We start from the raw sequence: 23965 nt of genomic DNA, 5'->3' as shown, positions 1-23965 counted from the left end.
TCTTTCTGTTCAAGATATTTCCTTGATGTCCCCAATTCTCTTGTTTTGGCTTCTAGCCAAAGTATTTTGTCCTCTTTCTTATAACCAACCTTTAAAAACAAACTTTGTCATTACTCAGCCTTTTTATGAGGAAATTGATGGCGCATCAGTCCCAATATCTAATCAACAACAAGAATAACAACCAGAATGTCTATTTTTGCATAAGTGCCAGAGAAGCTTAAACTCTAAATTCTTCAAGTGCAGCAAGGAAAGAGAAGAAAAAAACAGAGTAGTTTGTCCCATTATAAAATATTAGTAATACAATGTTTGCAATTCAAAGAGAATTAATGAAGAATCTGGAAAGTAAAAAACAGGCTTTAAAGAGTTCTTGGATCTTGCTGGCCTTCTTAATCATTTCTCTCCTCCTTCCACGTAGATGAGCCTGCCTGTTCTGGACTTCCATCTGTCATTAGGAGAACATGACCATCTGGAGCCAGAACAAGATCGTCAATCCTTCCACACATCCAAGTTATTTAAAAGAGATTTTTTTTTAATATAACACAACTGAGAGGTCATCGTTAAATTCCTCTGCTGATTCTGTCTGATTTTTGTTAGGGATTCATTCTAATTCTGAGTGATGTGAATGGTGCCATGATATCAGGGCAAAGATGCTGCCTTTGGATTCTGTATTGCTTTCCTGTTGCTGCTGTAACAAATTACCACAAACTGGGTGGCTTCAAATAACACAAACTTATTTTCTTATACTTCTGGAGGTCCGAAGTCCAAATGGAGCTTATGGAGCTAAAATCAAGGTGGCAGTAGGACTGTTTCTTTTGGAGGCTCTCGGGGAGAATCTATTCCTTGACTTTTCCAGATTCTAGAGGATGATTGCATTCTTTGGCTCATGGTGACACCCCTCTGACTTCTGCTTCCATCATCACATCTCCCTCTTTCCCTAAAAAGGACCCTTGTGATTATATTGTGCCCACCTGGAAAAGCAGTGTATATAATTTTCCCATCTCAAGGTCCTTAACTTAATCACATCTGAAAAATCCATTTGTTAATGTCAGTTAATATATTCATAGGTCCTGGGGATTAGGATGTAGATATCTTTGTTGGGGAGGCGGGGTGGACATTAATCTGTCTGCTGTAGGGTCTAACATAATCAGAGGCTTACCTCCTGGAAACCAGAGAACCTGATTTCCAGTCTACTATTAGGTACATGCATGGGGATTATTGATATCTGGGTTTAACCTTTGGATTATTTGACTATCAACCCAAATTCCGGTGTTACAAAGAACACTGGCTTCAAGTTAGACCTACGTGGGTTCTCATCTCTACCACTTAGGAAGGCTGAGAACCTGGGCAAGTCCCACAGCTTCTCTGAGTTTCATTTTTCACCTCTTCTATGGGGATGTCTTAGGGGAAACACAGAGACAGAGACTTGTCTGCTGGTGTTCTTGGGAATAAAACTAAAAGGGAGTGTAGGAAGCAGGACTGGGATGTGATGAAGTCACAAGAAAGGAAGTCACAACCAATCCTGCAGGTACTCTGTTGTTGGGATGGCCTTTCAACATTGTCCCTCTGGAGGGCAAATGAGCCAAGCAATAGTACCACCTTCCAGAGTTGGGACTTGGGTGAGGTAAGGGAGGCACTCCACTCAAGGACAAAATTTAGGGATGCCAAAACCCTCAGTTACCATGATAAATATTTTTATGCACTATTTTAACAAAATCTAAATTAATACAACATCCACAATGAACAAAATATTGAACATAATAAATTAAGATAGGATCAGTAAGAGTGCTGTGTGGAGCCATATTGAAGCCTCAGGCAAAAAAGAAAAATTGGTTATTATTGATGCTGTCTTTATTTACAATTGTGATATTTGATCATCATGGATTCTTTACATTTTTTATTTTTTTTACATGTATTTATTTTTTAGAGAGAGAGAGACAGAGACAGAGACAGAGCACAAGCGGGGGAGGGGCGGAGGGAGAGGGGGAAACAGAATCCGAAGCAGGCTCCAGGCTCTGAGCTGTCAGCACAGAACCCAACGCGAGGCTCAAACTCACAAACTGTGAGATCATGACCTGAGCCAAAGTCGGACACCCAACCGACTGAGCCTACATTTTTTATTTTAAAAAAACTAGTGCATTGAAATATTATTTATCTTGGTTACTGAGTTTTTGGCCCCCCTTTAAATTGAGCACCAAGGCCAGTTCCTCACTTCCTCCACCCACCTCTTGGCCCTGCATTGTGTGCAGGCTGTCCTTCCCCCACTCCAGTAGGGGATATAATCTTGGGCCAAGGATAATTCCTAAAAAAAGGGGCTTAGCTGTGAACCATCTGCAGTCACAACCTGGCAGCTGGGGGAAGGAATGCTTTGATCTTGAAGAGGGAGATGGTGCCCACTACAGAAACCACTGGCGATGCAATGCCCATCTATAAGGAGATAACTTTTTTATACAGTTGTTTTCAATCATTGGGATAGAAAAATAGTTACAAAGCACTTAAAGATGTATGTGGCTACTAAAGCTAATTGTTTCAGGTGCTAGTGAATGTTGTCAAGACTTGCCTGACCTCTTCCTTCATCTTCCTAAGATCCAAACATCTGAGTGAAAGGACCAGATAATTTACTTAGACGTGAGGTTGCCATTAATATTACTGTGAACATGTGACTTTGATCTATGGTTTCTTAGTGTTGGTTTGAATGGCTGAGCAGATAAGCCAAAGTGAAACTTCATCTATCCCATGGCCTGTCTATACCCTTAACCCCAGACAACTTTCTTCTGGTGGCAATCACAACAATGTGATGGATAGGCATAAATCTTTCATTGCTACAAGAAAAAATAAAAGTGCAAGCCCTCCCAAATGTGGGTTAGTGAATGCCCTTGCTGAATCCAACATATACAGACCATGTTCTAGAAGCTTGTTAACCTGGCATGGAGAAAATATATAAATTCCTTATCTTCATTCCAAAGATCAGTTATTCTCAAAGGGGGAAGAGGTTTATAACCTTTGAGAAGATTAGTGATTCTCAAAAAGGGAAGCACTTTACAACCCGTGGGTATCCTATAAGAATCTCCCGAGCAAGGTGTTTAAAGCTGGAGTCCCTTCTCATCTCCCCACTGGAGAAAAATTCTACTACTTAGCATCATCTCCTATGAAAGCATTCATGATTAGTCGAGTGATCCCTATTACTGATAGACTAATATTTACATCAGGTGTATTGGGACATAAAAGGACAAGAACAGCCATCACACACCGTTGACAAAAGTATACATGAAACAAAACAGTGGCAAAATATTGCATAACTAGTTGATGTGCCTAGTGTCATTTGTCTGATGAAAGATGTAACTGCAGCTTTTTGGTTTTGTTTTTACCTGAAAAATAGTTGGCCATGTTACATTAGCTTCAGGTGTGCAACATAGTGATTGGACAAGTCTACACTATGCTCACCACAAGTGTAGCTGCCATCTGTCACCCTACAACACTGTTACAATGCCATTGACTGTATTCCCTACGCTGTAACTTTTAGCACCATGAGTTCTTCATTCCATAATTGGAAGCCTGCCCCTCCTGCTCCCCTTCGCCCACTTTGCCCATCCCCCGCCCCCCATGTCCATCCCCTCTGGCAACCTTTTCATGAGCCAAATTTCAACAACAGCTGTTGAATGGTATGTAAAGGGTGCATTATTTGTAGAAATCTCTTTTCAGGAGAACTGGAAATTTTTAACACTATATATTAGCTGAAAGAAAAAGAAGGCACTTTATTATATTCCAATAAGCCCTCTCCACCCCTTTTGTTTCTTGACTTGATACTGGTTCTCTAGCTTTCTTTCCCCCTCCCTTCCCTTCCTCCTCCTGTTCTTCCCCTTCCTCCTCCTCCTCCTCCTCCTCTTATAAAATAACTTCACCGTCTTTACTAGTGCAAGCCTCACATTGATTCTGATGAAAGAAGCAATAGAATTTCTGGACACTGTGTACTTTTAGATAATGCACCTCTACAATGAATCAGTTTCTTTTTCTAATTTTGCAGATCATTTAGCAAAGTGTACATCCTACAATGGATTGTGTAAGTGCTTTTTCATGTGTGAGCTTATTATAATTCCTTTGGAAATTTTTCTTTGTGATTTTAACATCCTCTGGGGTAGGGTGCTAATGTTCTGTATTTGCTTTTGTTTTTATTTTGCTCTGGTTGCCTTTTAAATCCAACAGTCACTTCTCTTTCCTCGTGATAATCACTTCTGTTATGATCTGAGAGCATTTTGTTTTTCTTCACTGTAATCCTAGCTGATTGTACAATATCTTCATTGTTGCTCAGTAAGTCTGGAGGTTTCAGCTGCAGTGTCCAAACATGATGAGCTTCAGTCATGGCTACTGACGGGGTCTCAGGCTTTCAGCTGGTCTTTGGAACAACCTTATGTGCTGCCTTTAATACCATGTCACTGGACATTTGTTCTTCTAGATGATCTGATGGAGATTACACTTCAGAATCACTTCCTTGGAATGCCAAAGATGCATTTTCCTCTCATTCATTAAGGAGGAAAAAAGAAAGAAAATATAAAATGAATGAATTGAAGAGTCTGCCTGACAGGTATCTTTTCGTGAGTATTTTCCACAGCCATCCCCTCCCATTTTAAACTAAAATAGTGTGTAACTGAATGCCCGCTCAGTATTTTTTTTAAAGCAACTCCTCCACACCAAAAAATAATAGTAGCTCCACTTACACAGAGGAAAAAGTACTAATATTTTCAGAAACCTAGAAAGAATTTTGAATCCCAGAATTTTAAGACAAGTTGCAGATAATTTAATCTTGTAATTATTAAATTGAGGAAAATTACAAAATAAATTATAATAACATGGGTTAATTGTTGACCTTTAAGGTGGAAAGTAAAAGAATATTCTTTTTTTTTAATTTTTTTTTTTAACGTTTATTTATTTTTGAGACAGAGAGAGACAGAGCATGAACGGGGGAGGGTCAGAGAGAGGGAGACACAGAATCCGAAGCAAGCTCCAGGCTCCGAGCTGTCAGCACAGAGCCCTACGCGGGGCTCAAACTCACAGACCGTGAGATCATGACCTGAGCCAAAGTCGGCCGCTTAGGCGACTGAGCCACTCAGGCGCCCCAAGTAAGAGAATATTCTTAAATTTAGTGAACTGTAAATGTTTTAATTATTGTCATATTATTTTAAAAGGGGCTTTCCACTAGACATTCTTAAATCAGACTTAAAAATTGCATAAAACTTTTTTTATTTTTTTAACATTTTTATTCATTTTTTGAGAGACAGAGAGAAACAGAGTATGAGTGAGGGAGGGACAGAGAGAGAGGGAGACACAGAATCTGAAGCGGGCTCTGAGCTGTCAGCACAGAGCTCCATGCGGGGCTGGAACCCACAAACTGCAAGATCATAACCTGACCTGAAGTCGGCCACTTAACTGACTGAGCCACCCAGGGGCCCCAAAAGTTACACAAAATTTTTGATTGCCATGATAGTTCTTATAATTTATATGTATATGTATATTAGAAGAAAAAATTAGCTACATACACATTCATTTTTTTTCATTTGTCAGTATTGAGAAGTTTTTAAAGTATCACAGAATACATCTAATATGGATTATTTTTTCTGCTACAAATGGTAAACTGATTCAATTATCTTCTACAGCTTTCTTCATTGAAAATTGTCACCTATCACTTGTTGGTAATCTTGATTTGAATGTTACTGCTCAGAAATATGCCTAAATGCTTTGCCACTTTTTAAGGAATGGAGTTCTTTCTTTGGGGACAATGCATTACATGTAAATTTGTGATGTATCATATCTGTGACTTGAGGATGTACTGAAAATGTTATATTTACACAGAAGTATTGTCTCAGTAGGGCATTAGAGTTGACTGTATGTGATTATTTAATAGTATTACAGAAACAAAGATAGGAATTAGAAGATGATCTTCTAGCACGTTTCATTCCCTTCAGGAAAATAACCTGTAAACCCCTGAAAAAGCACCTTTCATTAATACTGATTGAAGACATTACTGAATTGGAGTGTGACTGTGGCAGTCTAGCATATTGCAGTTTATGCTTTTAGACCTTTTAAGTGTTGCTGTCCTGTGTGCACTCTGTGCTTGCACACTGAGAATTATTCACGTGGGCATTCAGTTGTCCGCATGCTGTTCTGATGGCCATTGCATGACATGATGCACAGCCCAGATCACCCAACCCTTCTTCAACTCTAGCCATGATAGTCCTGCAAGGAGGGGTGGTGTCTCATGGTTAAGGAAGCCTCTAGTTTGGAAGAATGTAGACCAACTCGGAAATTGTTTTACTGCTGAGCTTCTGTAACCAGCCCGGGTGGTCAGGTAAATCTTTCATCCTGACCCAGTAGGGCCAAGTGGTTATTGTTATTTTTTTGTTTGCATTCTGAGAAATGAGATTGAAATGTTTCCTAGTTAAGGTTACTTTAACATTGAAATGTTTCCTAGTTAAAGAAAGAGAAATGGTGCTCTACTATTTTTAAAGTACCTACTATGAACAGGGCATGGTATTAGTGTCTGAAAGGCTTACATTTGTAGGTCGTAGTTTATGTACTGTCCGCCAGTGCTAAAAGCTCAGCCTCAAAGGACCTCCAGTGAAAAATTGCTAACTGAAATTTTGTTACAGTTCTACTGCTAAGTATATAGACATAGTTTCATTCATGAGTTTTACTCTATGTGTCTGAAGAGTAGCATTTTAATGAGAAAAAAGCCTGGGAAATTGTATTCATATCTCTTCAGCTATGCTAAATTTTGCTGTTACTATAGCTAAGACCTTATTAAGATTCAGATTTTATTAGCCTCTGGAAATTTTTGGAGTAAGCAGAAGACAGCAAAGAAAAAAAAACTTACTTTGAACTTCACTAGTAAAATGCAGGAGCAGCACAATAAAATAGGTACTGATAAAATTTTATCTGGTGTCTTGGTTGATCGCCTTGTGGAAAAAAATGAACTATAAACTCCAAATGGGACACATTTATCTATTAGTAAACAGGAAAATCCTAATAAAAATCATGACTGTTTCATTTAAAATAATTTCAATCAGAAAAGATTTTCTAATCTAGATCCACCACACTTTTAGAATGTCTCTTAGGTGTTTGAGTTGGATACACACACCAGGAAATAAGGAGAAAACAACTACTCCCCATGGTTGTCACAAAGTCCATGGATCCTTTTCCAGTGGGAGAGGATGTGAATGTGGTAGGCACGGGGATAGCCAACAAAGGGTGGAACAGCTAAAACAATCATGGCGGAAAGAAATGACAGGAAATTGAGAAGGAAGACACTAATAAAAGGCAGACTGGGTTTGTAAACACGTGGAAGTTCAGGGCTATTTGTATAATGCTAAGCCTTTACACCCCAATGGCCTCTGTACACATTACTGCCTTTTGTCATAATAAAATAGTTGATCTAGTGATCCTATGCTTAAAGTTATATCATTAATTTCTATTCACTGTACAAACTAGAGAATTCTACAGAAAGTGTTTAGATTTAAGAAAATGAGGTGGGTGAACTAAAAAGAAGTAGTCATAGGGTTAAGTGATGGATCACTTACATAAAACACCATTCCCCAAAGGTATAGATAAATGAAGTAAATCCCCCCCCTTTTTTTAATATGGAACATGTCACGAATTTGCATGTCATCCTTGCACAAGGGCCATGATAATCTTCTCTGTATCATTAAATGGAATAATTTCTTACTCACCTTAGTTTTTTCTTTTTCCTCCATCTATCTGCTACCTTTCAAAATAGGCAAAAATCATTTTCAACCAAGTGATAACATTTACTGTAGGACATACTCCCTCAAATTTGTAGCCAAGTGATAATTGTATTTACAGCAGAGGTATGTGCCTTGTATTTTCTGTTTTGTTCGCCTTGCTTCCATTTGTCTATTTCTTGCTTCATTCATTTATAATTTCTAACTTCCTGTTTGAGTTCTAAAACACTAGATGGTAAATGTATTCTTAACCACATGTCTAAACAATGTCAAATATGTGTAATGGTTTGGAAAAGGCATACATCAAAAAAAAAAAAAAAAGAAACAAAAACTAAAACAAAAAAACAAAAAAAAGAAAAGAAAAGGCACACAGCAGCTATTCCTTGTAATTTCTTCCTTGTGAAATCAGATTGACTGGAATAATATGTGTATGCACACCACACACACACACACACACACACACACACACACACACCATTGGTATGCCCTGCCTTGTTGAGCTGGGTGTTAACAAAGACCTGAGGATGGAGATCCCACAGTCCTTGACTAGAGAGTATAAGTGGAATGCACCATGAAACCCAGGCTTAAAGTCTCTTTTGGCTGTTTATACATAGATACAACATTATCTACTACAAGATTGCTCTGCTCAAATGTAATGATTTCAAACAGATTCTCTTCCATTAAGACAAGACTAATGCACAAGTTCTAACACCTTGCCAAAACATTTGTCATTGTATTTTCTCCAAGTACAAATCTAAGAAATTACCCACTTTATTTTTAGAAAAAAAAATCTCTCTATTCTCTTCAGCATTTGAGAGTGTATTATCCTTATGTGGCTCTTCTCCCCAGTAAAACGTTGGGTATCCATTTTTAAATTCAAATATCTCAGGTCAGTGTAAGGTCTTCAGCCTATAAGAATAAAGTTTCATTCCACAGCATTTTTAGTTGTCTTTTGGGGGACCTCAAATGCTGAAGGATGTGTTAATCATACTTTTAGTCCATAATGAACAATTATTAGTCCGGTCAAGACCCCACCTTTTTTTCTTTCATATGTTTTTTCTTTTAATCTATTCCCTATCCATCTACCCCCTGCCCCCACGTCATCTATCTTTCCCTCGCCTACACGCAGCCATTTTTAATGAGTTTGATGTAGGTTATTGTAAATGTTCTTTAAAAATACATACACTGGGCTCAGTCGGTTGGGCATCCAGCTTCAGCTCAGCTCATGATGTCACAGTTTATGAGTTTGAGCCTTGTGTCAGGCTCTGTGCTGACAGCTCAGAGCCTGGAGCCTGCTTCAGATTCTGTGTCTCCCTCTTTCTCTGACCCTCCCCTGCTCATGCTCTGTCTGTCTCTCTCAAAATATGAACATTAAAAAAAAATTAAAAATACATAAACTGATTATATGTATGGATTTTTTTTTCTTTTTGAGAGAGAGAGAGAGAAGGAGCAGGGGTAAGGGCAGAGAGAGAGGTGGGGAGAGAATCTTAAGCAGTCTCCATGCCCAGAGCAGAGCACAACACAGAGCTCGATCTCACAACTGTAAGATCATGACTTGAGCCAAAATCAAGAGTCAGATGCTTAACCAAATGTGTCATCCAGGCACCCCTGTATGCACATCTTAATATTCAGAAGTGTTCCTATACAGTAGATTTAATTCTTTACTCTCTCCTATACTTTTTATTCATTCAATGCCTTATCTTTAAGATGATGTTATACATACTAATTCATAGCTTCTAACCACTACATGTTATTTCACAGGAGGCATCCAACACTTTTAATTATCCAGTCCTTCAATAACAGATCTAGGTTGACACCTGCATCCAGCTTCTATAAAATAGGGAGTTGACACTTTGTTAGGTTTTCAAAATATACATGGTGAATCTCTCCAAATATTGCAAATTGATCTCATCAGTTCTAGTTAGCCAATAGCCTTGTACAAAGGTTCCCAAGACTTACCAACACTTGGTATTATTGAAGTTTTTAGTTTTTACCAACGTGATGAATATAAAGGGACTTCTCATTTTGATTTGTTTCTCTGACTGCTAGTGAGGGTGACCACTTTACTGTATACTTATGAGCCATTTGCAGTTCTTTTCTGTGAATTGCCTTTTTCACATCTTTTCCCAGTTTTTAAACTTGTTTCACTCTGTAGCATATTCATTGTTTTTTGAATATCAGATGACAGGACTAAATCAGGATGGTTGCCTATGTAACATCCTTGGGCTTAAAATATGGCATGAAAATTGGAAATCTGATTGTTTGTGGAAATTTCCAGTAGTGGGAACTGTTAATTATGTATTTGAATCACAGTTTCACAACTTAATTGCTGATTGACTTGGAGCAAAGCACTTTTTCTCTGTGTCTCTTTTTGCGTGCATACCAAGCATGTGAGTGCACAGATGTGTGTAAAATGGGGGAAAGCAATACTTGTGTCTTACTGTGAAAGGCTTATTGTTATTTAATATAGGGTTATTTACCTAAAGTTCATCATACAGTACATGGGCAATTGTAAGTGCTCCATAAAGTCAGTGCTTCCTATTCTGTGTGATGTATATGAGGAACTCGGTAAGTAGAAGATGGTAATATTCACATCGTCATCATCATTGTCATTGTACGTTTGGGAAGGTTTGGGGAAAACTTTACCTGAAGTAAAAACAGATCACCTATCTTCTTAAGATCTTTTTTGGTCCCATATGTTCATAGAATTCACCCAAATCTAAACCTTGCAGGTCACATAAATATTTTTTGTATGCTGTTTTCTTAAAACCTTTTAAGATAACTCCTTTTAATGTTTTCGAACTGATTTTAAAATGACCAAATAAGTCCTTTAAAAAATCTGGAAACTTTAACTGAAGCTGTATTCCTTTCTCCTTTCCTTCCTTTCTTCCTTCTAATGGAGGGCTAGTTATTTATGTAGCATCTTTATAACCTAACACCTTATATTAGTTCTCTCTTGCTGTGTGATGAATTACCACAAACTTAGTGGCTTAAGACAGCGCCCATTTATTATCTCACAAATTCTGTGAGTCTGGAGTCTGTGCCTGACCTAGTTGGGTCTTTTGCTTAAGGTCGTACACAGCTGCAAGCAAGGTACCAGCTGGGTCGTATTCTAATCTGGAGGCTTAACTAGGGAGGAATCTGCTTCCTAGTTCGTTCAGGTCGTTGGCAGAACTCATTTCCTTGCAGTGGACTGAAGACCCTAGCTTCTTGTTGAGTGTCAGCTAGAGGTTGCCTTCAGTTCCTAGCCGCCACCCCCTTTCCTAGAGGCTGCCTACTGCTCCTTACCACGTGGGCTTTCCCATGGCTTACCTCTCCCGGCCAGCAAGGACGCCTCTAGAGTAGTCTGCCTGCAAGACAGTCTTCTAGAAGGTAAGATAATCTCAAGAGTGACATCTCATTACTGCTACCATATTCATTGGTTAGAAGATGGTCAAAGGTCTTGGTCACGTGCAAGGGGAGAGAATTGCAGAAAGGTGTGAACCTTTATGTAGTTATTTGTTCATAGTCCCATTTTTACTAATGTATCATACTAATGATACACACATAGGCCCAGTTTTACTAATGCTATACAAATAACTAGCCCTCCATTAGGGGGAAGGAAGAAAGAAAGGAAGGGAGACAGGAGGCGGGAATCATGGGGGTTCCCTTGTATGGTGTCTGCCACAAACCTCCAACGCCCCACTTGTAAACAGACACATAAAGGCAAAGACAGAGAACTCTGCTAAGGCATGTTATGTTCTGTCCTCCTTACTTGGAGATCTTAAAACTTTGTAAATTAATTTTTGTAATTATAAATTCTAAACTGTAATTGTAAATTTTATAAACTTTTTAACTATTTAATTCTTTACATTTATTTGTACTTCTAATGCCTATTTAGATCCTACATCTCACAGAGCTTACAGGTTTGGGGGAATCAAAGTATAAATTGCAACTATAATATAATGTCACAAATGTTATCAGAGACAAATTAAAGTGATGGGCAGTCATATGGAAGGGATACCCAACCTATGCTGGAGAGGAAGGGAAAGATTTATCAGAGGAAATGACCACACATTTTAACTGAAAACCTAGAAGAGTAGTAAAGTAGTCAAATATGGAAGTCTATACTGAGAACCAACATTTTTTATGACCTAAACAGCAAGCAGAATTGCCCTTAATTTAACCTGTCTGCTTGAAATTACAGCTTAAACCTCAAAAAATTCGCAGTAAAGTTTTAGTGATACACTAGTAAAAATGGGACTATGAACGAACTCATAAAAGATTATATTATGTTGTTGAATAAGATTATTAGCTATCTAAACTTGGGTAAAACTCTTTACTTCTTGATGGTTCAGTTATCTCATCTATAAAATGAGTTCAAGTTTGTCATTTCTAGGATATTTAACAGGTTCTAAATTCCATGATTCTATGAGCTTATAGGTTTGAGAATGGCTTTATGTAAACAGGAACGATGGTTCTGGAAAGCACTTCTTCCGCTGAGATCCAAACCTAGGTCTCTCAGCCAGTCAAGGCAAGACCTCCACCAGCCAAGACTTTGTGGGGATTATCATAAGGCTCCCACTCCTGGTGGATGCACTATAGAAAGGCATTCCTTTAAGACTCAGAGTTTTTTCAAAAGCAGTGAGGGATGGATTTCAGGGCCTCAAATGCTCTTGTACAGAGCAAAAAAGTATATGATGGTACTGAATCCAGTGTCACTTCTGATCCACTTATAACCACTCAAGCCTCCAGTTTCACAAGAAATCAGAAATGTTCTGGAAAAGGATACTACCAACCTCAGATACATGTAAAACTCCTGAACATTCCAGTTTTTGAGGTGCTCTTAGATTTATTTTTAATATTATTTACCTGGCTACATAACATTATTAAAAGCAGAATTGTGTGTTTTTATAAAATAAGTTGATTTCATTTCTCCCTTATTCAGTCTTTTTTTTTTTTTTTTTTTCCCAGCCTCTGGAATAATTACACTTTAGGCATTTGGGGAATGGCAAAATTATCAGATTTACAAGGTGAAGGCTACCATCTATCAAGTTGAATTTGCCATTTGCCCCTTCTGAGTGATAGCTCCTGTCATAGCCTTCTCCCTCTGCCCCAGAGCCATTAGTCCACATCAGCCAGTCCCCTTCCTGGGAGCAGATACCCCCAGCTGGCTCCTCCAAGGGACTTGCTACCCACTGCACCCTGTGATTCATCTCCTCATGGCAGGTTGGTTGCTTGGTAGCTATTCAGGAGTCATTAGGCCCATTTAATCCCCACTGGTCCCAAAGGCTCAACCCAGCAGGCATCTCTTGTTCAGACAAGGGATCATTTAGGTTCCCCAATGCCCTAGAAACTAAATGCCTTCTTTGCTGCTTCAACAGATGGCTGTTGGGTGGACCATATTTTTTTGTTCAGATTTGGCACTGATCTGGATAGTCAAGGGCTGATCAGATCCTGGAGAGAACCAACCTGAGTCTGACAGTCCTCCAGAACATGACACCCACTTCCACCATATGACAAAGCCCAAGTAGGGTCCAGAATGAAAGTATGAGGAATATTATATATATTGAGTAACGTTTTATAGATATAGGGGATAAGAAACCACTACTTTGACCATAGCAATTTATTGAGATTGAGCTCAGAGAAATGGTCAACTTTAATTATTATTACTATCATTATCAAAATGGCTAATATTTATACCTATTAATCGTTCACTATGTGCAGACTTTTTACTAAGCACTCTACTGAATTATCTAATGAAATCCTCACAATGTTCAGAATTGCAACCTACTATTATTTTCTTTCAAGGGCACTCTCCTTTGTTTCATAAATAATTTTACAATAATTAGTTAGTAAAATGAAATTTAAATGACTCCCTAGAAGGTGTTTAAAAATGAGAAAGGTGGATATGTACTGACAGGAAAAGATGTTCAAGGGATATTTTAAAACGGAAAACAAAATGACACAAAACCCAAAAGCTGTTGCAAAAGTTTCTTTTCTGTAATTTTAAACTTCCTGCAAGAATGATTGCATTTATTTTGTAAAGAGAAAATGTGTATATCACCATACAAAAAAAAAATTATTCACAAGGAATTTTGAATTAAACTGTTAATATAGTTAATTCTAAAGAATGGGGTGGGGAAGAGAAGGAAGGGGATGGACTCTACTCAAGTCTTTGTAATTGTAATTGATTTTAACTACAAGTATTAGTTGATTCTTGTAATGGAGAACTTTCTAAAGGTTAAATTAAGTGAATAAAAGATACTTTAGTTTTGTTGGGTTCTAGATATTTTCTTTATATTACTCAAATGAGTATTGCATCAAAGTTTTAAAGCATCAATAAAATGCAAGCCTCTAAACATTCACAATTGGCTAAAACTAAGTAAACCTAACAAAAGTAATGAAGTCTGTGTCTGTTTGTTTGTTTTTATTGGCCTAGATACATTGATCCAAGTAGAGTGTGCTGGCAGTTAGCTAATTCTTTATCATAATTTAATGATGATAATTATGACCAACACTTATACAGTGATTTTTAGATTTACAGATTAAAAAGCATATTTCCTTATATTTTTCATTTGACCCTTAGAATGACTCTTATGGAGCTATTTTATCCTAATAACTCCCCTGTGTCAGGAACTCTATAAAGTTCTTGACATATACTATCCCATTTAATCTTTAAAAACAGCCCTAGGAATCAAGCATGTCTTGGGTTCAGCAGCACGTTACAGAAAATAAATAACAATACCTTAAACAAAATAGAAATATGTGTTTTTTTCTTCTCAAAGAGCCTGGGCAAATGATCTAGGGCATTTGTGGCTATTTCATAATCGTAAGTGACCTAGGTTCCTGCTCTTGCTCTGCTCTGCTTCACAAGCCGCTTACATCTCATTTTTCAAGACAACTGATTCAATTCCACCTGCTGTGTCTGAATCCCAGCCTACAGAAGGGGCGGGGGGGGGGGGGGACACAAGGAAGATCTCCCTCTTCTCTTAGGGAAACTTCCTGGAAGTTGTAGATACCACCTCCATTTTTATCTCTTGGGGCAGAAATTTATCACATAAACATATCTAACTGCAAGAGAGACTGGAAATGTGGACTTCATTTTGGGTATCCTGGTGTCTAGCTAACGTTCGAGGAGTCTTGGCTGATAAAGAAAGAATGGATATTGATATAAAATTAACTGTGTCTGTCATAGCGTGCTATGCAGCATAGCATGCTCTTTCTGTAAGTGAAGAAACTGAGGGTAAGAGAAGTTAACAAATATGCCCAATGTTGCACAGCTAGGAAGCAATAGACCCAAGTGGTATGTCTGATGGGCATGCTCTTTTCACTGTGATACACTGTCTCTTGGACACTCAGTTAATCTATTGCCCAAGATAGAATGCAACTAATCAGATAAAAACACTTTTTCATCAAAAGGCCAACAGAGCAAAGTTTTGCTTTTGGTGTGAGTATCTGTTTGCTGCATTAGTTACTCTGTTTACCATGAATAAACAGATACTTTCTACATATTTACTTTTGGTCAATTCATAGTTTAAAAGTAGAGTTCCTAGGATGAATTACAATGCATCCATGTAATAGCTGTAAACTAACATTCAGTCACTTTTCAAAATAGAGAATATATTCTCTCTATACACATATATTATATACATATATAATTATGTATAATCTATTATATATATTATATATGTATAATCTAGTATATATAATCTATATATATTATATATATTTATTATATATTATCTATTATATTAATATATATAATAGATAATATATAATCTATTATATATATAATCTTATCTATTATATAATAAGGAAATCCTTGGGTAAAGAGAAATGGCCTCCCTTAGACCTATCAGGAAGACTGTCTTGTTAAGTTAATATCAGAAACTATGATACACATGAGATTGAATTCAATCAGATAAAAGGATAGAATGACATTAGTTTGATGATGATTGCAATAACAAGGCAAAGCAGTTACCTATCAGATGTTATGTGTCTATGGGTCGTAGGCTGTAACAGAAGTAGAGATTTGTGTCCAGCTACAACTGCACGGCTGGGCACTTGAAACGTGACTAGCCCAAATTGAGCAGTGCTAGAAACATAGAATAACAAAGATTTTTGAAGTCTTAGTACAAAAATAAGGATGTAAAATACATTAATAGTTTTATATTAAAAATGATTTTATACTGACTACATGTTGAAATTATATTTTAGATATATTGGATTAAAAATATGTCATTTAATTTAATTTCACCTGTTTCTCTTTACTTTTTATTTTTTTTTTAATTTTTTTTTCAACGTTTATTTATTTTTGGGAGAGAGAGAGACAGAGCATGAACGGGGGAGGGGCAGAGAGAGAGGGAGACACAGAATCGGAAACAGCCTCCAGGCTCCGAGCCATCAGCCCAGAGCCTGACGCGGGGCTCGAACTCACGGACCGCGAGATCATCACGGACCGCGAGATCGTGACCCGGCTGAAGTCGGACGCTTAACCGACTGCACCACCCAGGCGCCCCTCTCTTTACTTTTTAAAATATGGCTACTAGAAAATTCCTGCTTGCATTTGAGGCTCATGTTCTATTTCTTTTCAACCCTGATGGTTTACATAAACAGCAGTAAGGAAGAAGATAAGGATAGAGGGTCTCTATCATTGTCCAGGAGGAAATAAAAGTCTTGCTCTGGAGTGCATGCAATTTCCCAGCCACTAGAGAGATGCTTTCTGTGTCTAAGTAGCAATATTTCAACAGTATTTCTAAAGACTGAGTTAACATCCTCTGGAAAACAATCCCATAACTATGAACTATCCCATTCCCTTTTGGGGCGCCTGAGTGGCTCAGTCAGTCAAGTGTCCAACTTCGGCTCAGGTCATGATCTTGTAGTCTGGGAGTTCAAGCCCCACTTTGGGCTCTGTGCTGACATCTTGGAGTCTGGAGCCTGCTTCAGATTCTGTGTCTCCCTCTCTCTCTGCCCCTCCCTACTCACACTCTGTCTCTCTCTGTCTCTCTCTCTCTCTCTCAAAAAATAAATAAATAAATAAATAAACATTAAAAAAATAAAAAAAGATTCTACCCTCAGAGAGGAGGAAAAGAAGAAAAAAAATAAAGAAAAGTGGAGATGGGGGTGGCGGGGGAGAACCATCTGATGACTAATATGGACTTTGCAGATTTTCCAACATAACAAGGAGTGTCTGGAATAGGAGACAAATGCATTTCTGGCTATAAAAAGACTGAAGTAAATACATTGATGTTGAACCAGTTATGATGCTTTTAACCACAAATAATAGATAACTGATGTGAGCAATAAGGAAACACGTGGTTTTAACACTAAGGCCAGAGATAAGGCAGAATCTGGGTGATAAGTCTCCATTCCCCTACAGATTTCTCAGGCTCTGCCTTCTAGGCATATTTGCTTTATCTTCAAATTATGTCAAATAACATAATAAATTAATGGCTTCACTTCTTCTTTTTATTCCATTTCATTCTTGCCACATTCCTCGTCCTTAAAAATTGTAAAAATAGAATTTTATCAATCTTTTCATAGGTTTTTGCTGGCATTTATTTACTTGCTTACGTATTTAGAACCTATGCCAGGGAAACACAATTCTTGCTCTTTAGGAGCTTGTTGTCTCTTTCTTATTACATGAAATAGACAAATGCATGACAAATGCGTGACCTAAACACCCGTCTAGAAGTTTACATCTTTGAGAACTGATGGCCACATTGAGCGGAACAGCCAGATTGGTCAGTCGAAATTATTCCTGACAGGAAACTTGTATCAGCAGGCTTTTCTGTTCTTCAGTGATTTAGATCCCTCAGTGACTAATGCTTGTGGAACTATTGATGATTCTTGCTAAATGTCTTTATCAAAAGACAAGAGTGAGGTTTTAATTCTCCATGAACTTCTTTTTCTCTTTCCTCCCAGGAAAAAAATCATGAAGGGGGCTCTCTAGGGCACGCCTCCAGGAAAAAGGCCAGGTTTGTCTTTTGATTTTTACTGCCATGGCACAATTTCTCCAAACACATCCAACAGGGGGCTCCAGGGAGAAACAAATCATCCCCCGCTTTGAACTGGTGAAGCATTTTGTCTGACATTCTTAAGTGGCATTTAAGATTCCTTGCAGTTTGAACCAGACCATCCTGATTAAAGTTCCTATTTTAGAGGTTTTAGATGTGTTATCTCACATTCTATGATCAGGTTCCCTGTGGAAGTTCTGTCTTTAATTCTTTGAGAAGTAGTTTTTTTTGTTTTTTTTTTTTTTATGTTTATTTGTCCTGAGAGAGACAGAGACAGTGTGAGTAGGGGAGGGGCAGAGAGAGAGGGAGACAGTACCTCAAGCAGTCTCTGCACTGTCAGTGCAGAGCCCTATGAGGGGCTCAAACATCTCGAAACCGAGAGATCATGACCTAAGCCGAAACCAAGAGTCCCATGCTTAACCAACTAACTGAGCCACCCAGGTGCCCCAGTTTTGTTTTGTTTTAATGCCTATTTAAAACCTAGGAAACTAAAGCCCAGAGAGTGAATGGCTCCCTAACCTTCCAGCTCTTTACCAAGAACATTTGGAAGCCACAGTGAACTATGATACTGATCTCCTCTTCAAGACGTGCAAGGATCCAGGAATTCCCTGGTCATTGCACAATAAATCTCATACCTTCATCAGGGAGTTCAGTTGGCAGGAAGGCAGGGGGTTCTAAAAACATTAGGAAGAGGAGCCGCTGGGTGGCTCAGTCAGTTGAGCATCCACCTCTTGATTTCTACTCTTGATTTTGGCTCAGGTCATGATCCCAGGATCCTGGGATAAAGCCCAGTGTCAGGCTCTGGAATGAACATGGAGAACACTGGAGCCTGCTTAAGATTCTCTGTTTCTCCCTCTGATCCCCTCCCCCACTCACCCTCTCCCTTTCTCTAAAATTAAAAAAAAAAAGTTTGTTTTTTTTTAATTCAAAAACTTAGGAGGAAACCAAAACCAAGCTCTATCTCCATTTCAGTTTTCCAATTTTTCATTGTCAGGCATTGGATTGTGAGAGTTAGGCTGCTATACTCTTTTTCTGCTTTCACGCTCAACAAGAAAACATGGCAATGCTGTGTCACCTACAAGTCAGCCAGTAAATATTTGTTGAAAGAATAAATGAAGAGGGGTGCCTGGGTGGCTCAGTCAGTTGAGCGGCTGACTTCAGCTCAGGTCCTGATCTCACAGCTCATGAGTTCAAGCCCCTTGTCTGGCTCTGTGCTGACAGCTCGGAGCCTGGAGCCTGCTTCGGATTCTGTGTCTCCCTCTCTCTCTGCCCCTAACCCACTCGCATTCTGTCTCTGTCTCTCTCAGATATAAATAAACATTAAAAAAATTAAAAAAAAAGAAAGAAAGAAAGAAAGAATAAATGAATGAATAAGCCCAGACTTCCCCATTCTGGAGATTGCTATGGAGTTCTGTCTTCAAAGATGGGTTTAATTGCAGACCAGTCTCAGAAAGAATAACGAACCAGGGTGATACAAGGGCACTAACAAGGTTTCAAATTTGGGGTTTTATCCTGAAGCCCTTATTAAGTTTCATTACCATTTCTCCATAGCAAATGCTTCTACAACTCAATTGAATGTGCTTGTGTTATGGGAAGTGACTCAGCTTTGAACCCATCATCAATCATGAGAGTTCTCTCCTTCTGGTACGCTATGAGACTCTCCTGTTCCATTTCCTGCCACTCTACGCCCTTTGCCTGACAGTTAGATCTTATCTGGTGATACAGATAACCATCCCCAGTGATACTTAATATATTTTTCTGGGTTTTATTCTTTTTATTTATTTTTGAGAGCGAGAGAGAGAGTAAGCAGGGGGATGGGGGGGCAGAGGGAGAGGGAGAGAGAGAATCTTTAAGCAGGCTTCACCCCCATTACAGAGCCCCACATGGGGCTTGATCTCATGACTCTGAGATCATGACTTGAGCCAAATTGAGAGTTGGACACTTAACCGACTAAGCCACCCAGGTGTCCCCATGCTTAATGTTTTTAGCAGCAAATTTATAACACACACACAATGTTTAGAGCAGTACACTTATAACACATACACGTACATATATGCTGGTAGATACACAAAGACTAATAACTTTCTATTTTTTCACTTCTAACATTCCATGCTTATTAATAATTTTTCCACAGTACTCTTGATCCAGGGGTGAAGTCATTAACAAGTGACGTGACGGCCTTACAGAGGATTTCCTTTCATCCAAACCACTCTCTACAACACATCCTGCCATTCTATCCCTGTCTTTTTCTCTGCTCTAAAAAAGGAGAAACACACAAAAGCTGTTTTAGGGATACTTGTCAACAATTAAAATACCACCTTTTGAAGCATTTATTCCTTTGATACAATGTGTTCTCTCATGATGACGTATAGAGAGAAGTTACAGGTTTGACCTGGTCATCTTAGCTTTTTATAGGATTGGGAAGAATGCAAAGACTGTGAAGATGCTAAATGAATCTTCCTGGTGCTAGCAGAGGTAAATAAGGCTGTGATGGGCAACTTGGAGTATCAAGGAAAACCTTTGCCTACTGAACATTACAGGCAGTGTTGGCCTAATGCATATGGCTAGTGACGAATATACAAGTATGGTATAATCACGGAAAGCTCTTGGAATAACACCTGGTCCTATCAAACTTTGTTCAATTTTTTACTAATTTGAAGTTATGTGAACAAAAGTTTAATTGTTAAAATATCCACTGTCAGAACGTATTTCACAGTAAGTGAGCAGTCAGAAACACTTCGCCACTTGTTAGCTGTGTAAATGTCAACTCTTAGAGCCTTGTTTTCAGTTAAAGTGGATTTAAGGGGCACTTGGGTGGCTTAGTCGGTTAAGAGTCTGACTCTTGATTTTGGTTCAGGTCATGATCTCATGGATCTGAGGTCGATCCCCATGTTGGGCTCTGCCCTGACAGCAAGGCACCTGCTTGGGACTCTCTCTCTCCCCCCACCCTCTCTCTCCTCTTCTGCTTACCTCTCTATCTCTCTCAAAAAAAATAAATAAATAAACATTTTAAAAAATGGATAAGTAAGACAATGCATGTTAATTATTTAGCCCAAAGCAAATTCATTTAAATAATAAAGATAGTGATGATAATGACTACAGTGATAACCCTTTCTATTTGAGAAATACTAGACAAAATTATACTCTTCTTGGTTACTCTATTTGTGTTAAGACAAAACCCCTTAGGGGCACCTGGGTTACTCACTTGGTTAAGCGCCAGACTCTCTGTTTTGGCTCAGGTCATGATCTCGCGGTTTTGGGGGTTCAAGCCCCACATCGGGCTCTGCTCTGACAATACAGAGTCTGCTTGGGATTCTCTCTCTCTCTCTCTCTCTCTCTCTCTCTCTCTCTCTTCCCCTCCCCTACTCACACTGTCTCTGTCTTTCACAAAATAAATAAATAAACTGAAAAAAATTGTTTAAACAAAACCCCTTAGAACCCACAGTAAAGATATGATGATGTCATGGTAATAAACTGAACATTAATTTCTTTTGATTTGATTTGATAAGTTCAAATCTATACACATATTCCCAAGGCCCAATCTGGATCTAGTATTACTGGTGACCTTCATACATCCTTTGAGCTTTTTTCAATGTAAGCAGGTCAAAGGTTACACATTGTCCTATTTCCTCAATAGTCTATAAGCCCTTTGAGTTCTACACTGAATACTTGTCTGGTCTATGCTGTCTTCTTGACATTGACCATTTCCATAGAATCAGCTAAGAGGGATTCCTTGCCCAGGGTCTAAATACCCTAAAATTTGATAATACACCCACACGCCCCCACATCCCCCTTCTCACACACATAAAGGACCGTTTATGGGTCCTTATAACGATTTTGATTGGTCTATTTCAGTGGTTTTCAAAGTGTGGTCCTTGGACCAACAGTAGCGGCATCACCTGGGAACTCGCTGAAATGGAAATTCTCACACTCCCCTCCCGATTTACCGAATCAAAAGGCATGGAAGTGAGACCCAGAAATCTGTGTCTTATCCAGCTCTCCACGTGATATTAAAGCATGTACAAGTTAGAAAATACTGCTCTATTCCATAGTTTACAACTGCTTAGACAACCCATAGCCAACACCCTCTTCAAAAGGAAGTGTAAGTGGCTGGATTATTTTTGGGGCAGTGTTAAGATTTTGAAAGGCATAAATCTGGTTTTCTTTGAATCTAAATCACTTATAGGATAGATATTCATTCTCTGCATATTCTTACACATAGCACTTAAATGCGAGGATTAAGGTTCAACCAGGGAACCGTGACAGTTTTAGTAAATATCTTCCAGGAAACTTACACTTAGCTCCCCATAGTTCACTATAATGGAATAAGATTAGAATAGAGAAAATTTCCTCTGCTAATCTGATATGCTAGTCATCTTAAACTCAAGAGTTTTGAAATATGTCAAATAAACATGACGTAAACTTTTCAGTAAGTGTGGTTGGATTTGACTGTTACCTTCCGAGTGGCTGATTTCATGGTTTGCAACTGTTTTAAGTGTTTGAATTTGGGTGCTTAGTTACCTTCTCCCCTGTGAGATCTCCTTGACTACTCTCTGCTTTTACCCATCCTTGTAGCAGTGACTTCTTTAGGGAAAGACTAATATCATTCTCAGTGGGGGAAATAAAATCAACAATGAAATGTGAGCAAAGTCTATTGACTTGGAATAAATATGTTTCAGACACAAGGTCTCTCTCAAGATGTTCAAAGGCCAAAAATCCCTCTCACAGGGTAATAACTGCAGCAGCGTTTAAACAAATATACTCCTAGCAATTATGGTGCACATCATTTAATGCTGAATTATCTGCTTCTAAAAGTCAAGCCTTAATGTTTGTGGTCATCTCTTTTCAAAGAATTGATTTAGCTTCTGAGAAGCTTTCTCTGGCACTCTCACCACATTTTCTTTTCCCTTAATTTGAAGTACTCTTTTGAGTTTGCAAAGGAATCTCTTTCCTGAAATCCTGCTTCTGGCATAGGAGTGAATTTAGATGAGAGAGTGAACTGATAAGATGCGAAGAGAAAAAAGAGTGTTACTAATCTAGGTAACAATGAGGCTGTGTTTTTTGTAAGTGGCTTATTTTTTTTTTAATTTTTTTTTTTAATGTTTATTCATTATTGAGAGACAGACACAGGATGCGAGCAGGGGAGGGGTAGAGAGAGAGGGAAACACAGTATCTGAAGCAGGCTTCAGGCTCCGAGCTGTCAGCACAGAGCCCAACGCGGGGCTTGAACTCACGAACTGTGAGATCATGACCTGAGCCGAAGTCGGTCGCCCAACCAATGGAGCCACCCAGGCGCCCCGTAAGTGGTTTATTATATGCACTATCTTAATACTTAGAAAACAAGTGATTACAATGCCTTAGAGGCACACCTCTTCTTATACCTCCCAGCCAGGGTTCTACAACTGACCTTGAACTGAAAAGAGAGAGAAAAGTTTTTAATGTCTATGGAGAATCAAACAAGGATGTTCTCTAAGTAGACTAGGAACAGAGATCAGGAGGCTGTTTCTGGACAACTAATTGAAACTTACAAGTCAGAAGATCTGATACTAGGTGGCACCTGTGCTCATTCTGTAGCCTATTCCCCTCCTATTATTTCTTTGCTGTTGAATAACTTAGTGACATAAATCAACAGCACTCATTTATTATTATTATGACTCCTCATGGTTTTGGGGTAGACTGGATTTGGCGAAATGGGTGTTTGGTGGTTGCAGGTAGTGATTACAACATCTGGCATTCCTCAAGCCCCTCTCTGTACCATCATGCCCTCTCTCCAGCATCATAGCCTCAGGGGATTGGGTTTCTAATCTGCAAACTTGGGGATCCAAAGGCACATAGAGCTTCCAATCAGCTTTCTAGTTCCTCATCCTCAAATGTGAACACACAGCCAAGGATCATCAGGCATTGGAGGAAAGTGTCTCATACAAAACATGAAAACTTAATTGAACAAAACAGGAGAAAAAGAAAAAAAAAGGAACTCAGAGGAAATGCATACAATAACATATTATATAAGGTTACTATTTTCCAGGGATTCTTCTAAGTGCATGGTATCTATTAATGTCATTTGTACTTCCCAACAATCCTATCCAATTGGTACCCTTATTATCTATATTTTACTAAGAAAACTGATAATCAGAGGTCAGGTAACTTGCCTAAGGTCATTGGCCATAATCAATGACACTATTAGCATTTGAATTGCTGCAGAGTCTAAGCTCCCTATGCTATAAGACATTCCATGGA

At 38.6% G+C, this 23965-nt stretch overlaps 1 protein-coding gene and 1 non-coding gene across 2 annotated transcripts in view; one reads left to right on the top strand and one right to left on the bottom strand.

The window, feature by feature from the left end:
• Positions 1–4472: 4472 nt before the first annotated feature.
• Positions 4473–23965, top strand: part of GALNT3 (polypeptide N-acetylgalactosaminyltransferase 3) — a 98782-nt gene continuing 79289 nt past the window's right edge. The window contains exon 1 of the mRNA XM_040475258.1: positions 4473–4579. The gene's annotated coding sequence lies outside the window, so the exon portion shown is untranslated. The remainder of the gene's footprint in view (positions 4580–23965) is intronic.
• On the bottom strand, positions 7623–7724 carry LOC121031148 (U6 spliceosomal RNA). Its single transcript, XR_005790579.1, has one exon. It is a non-coding gene; the product is annotated as a U6 spliceosomal RNA (small nuclear RNA).

The sequence above is a fragment of the Herpailurus yagouaroundi genome, unplaced genomic scaffold (assembly GCF_014898765.1).
Source record: "Herpailurus yagouaroundi ecotype Mexico unplaced genomic scaffold, PumYag 140, whole genome shotgun sequence".
NCBI classification, from domain to species: Eukaryota; Metazoa; Chordata; class Mammalia; order Carnivora; family Felidae; genus Herpailurus; species Herpailurus yagouaroundi.
This window is presented reverse-complemented; position numbering and strand designations above follow the sequence as displayed.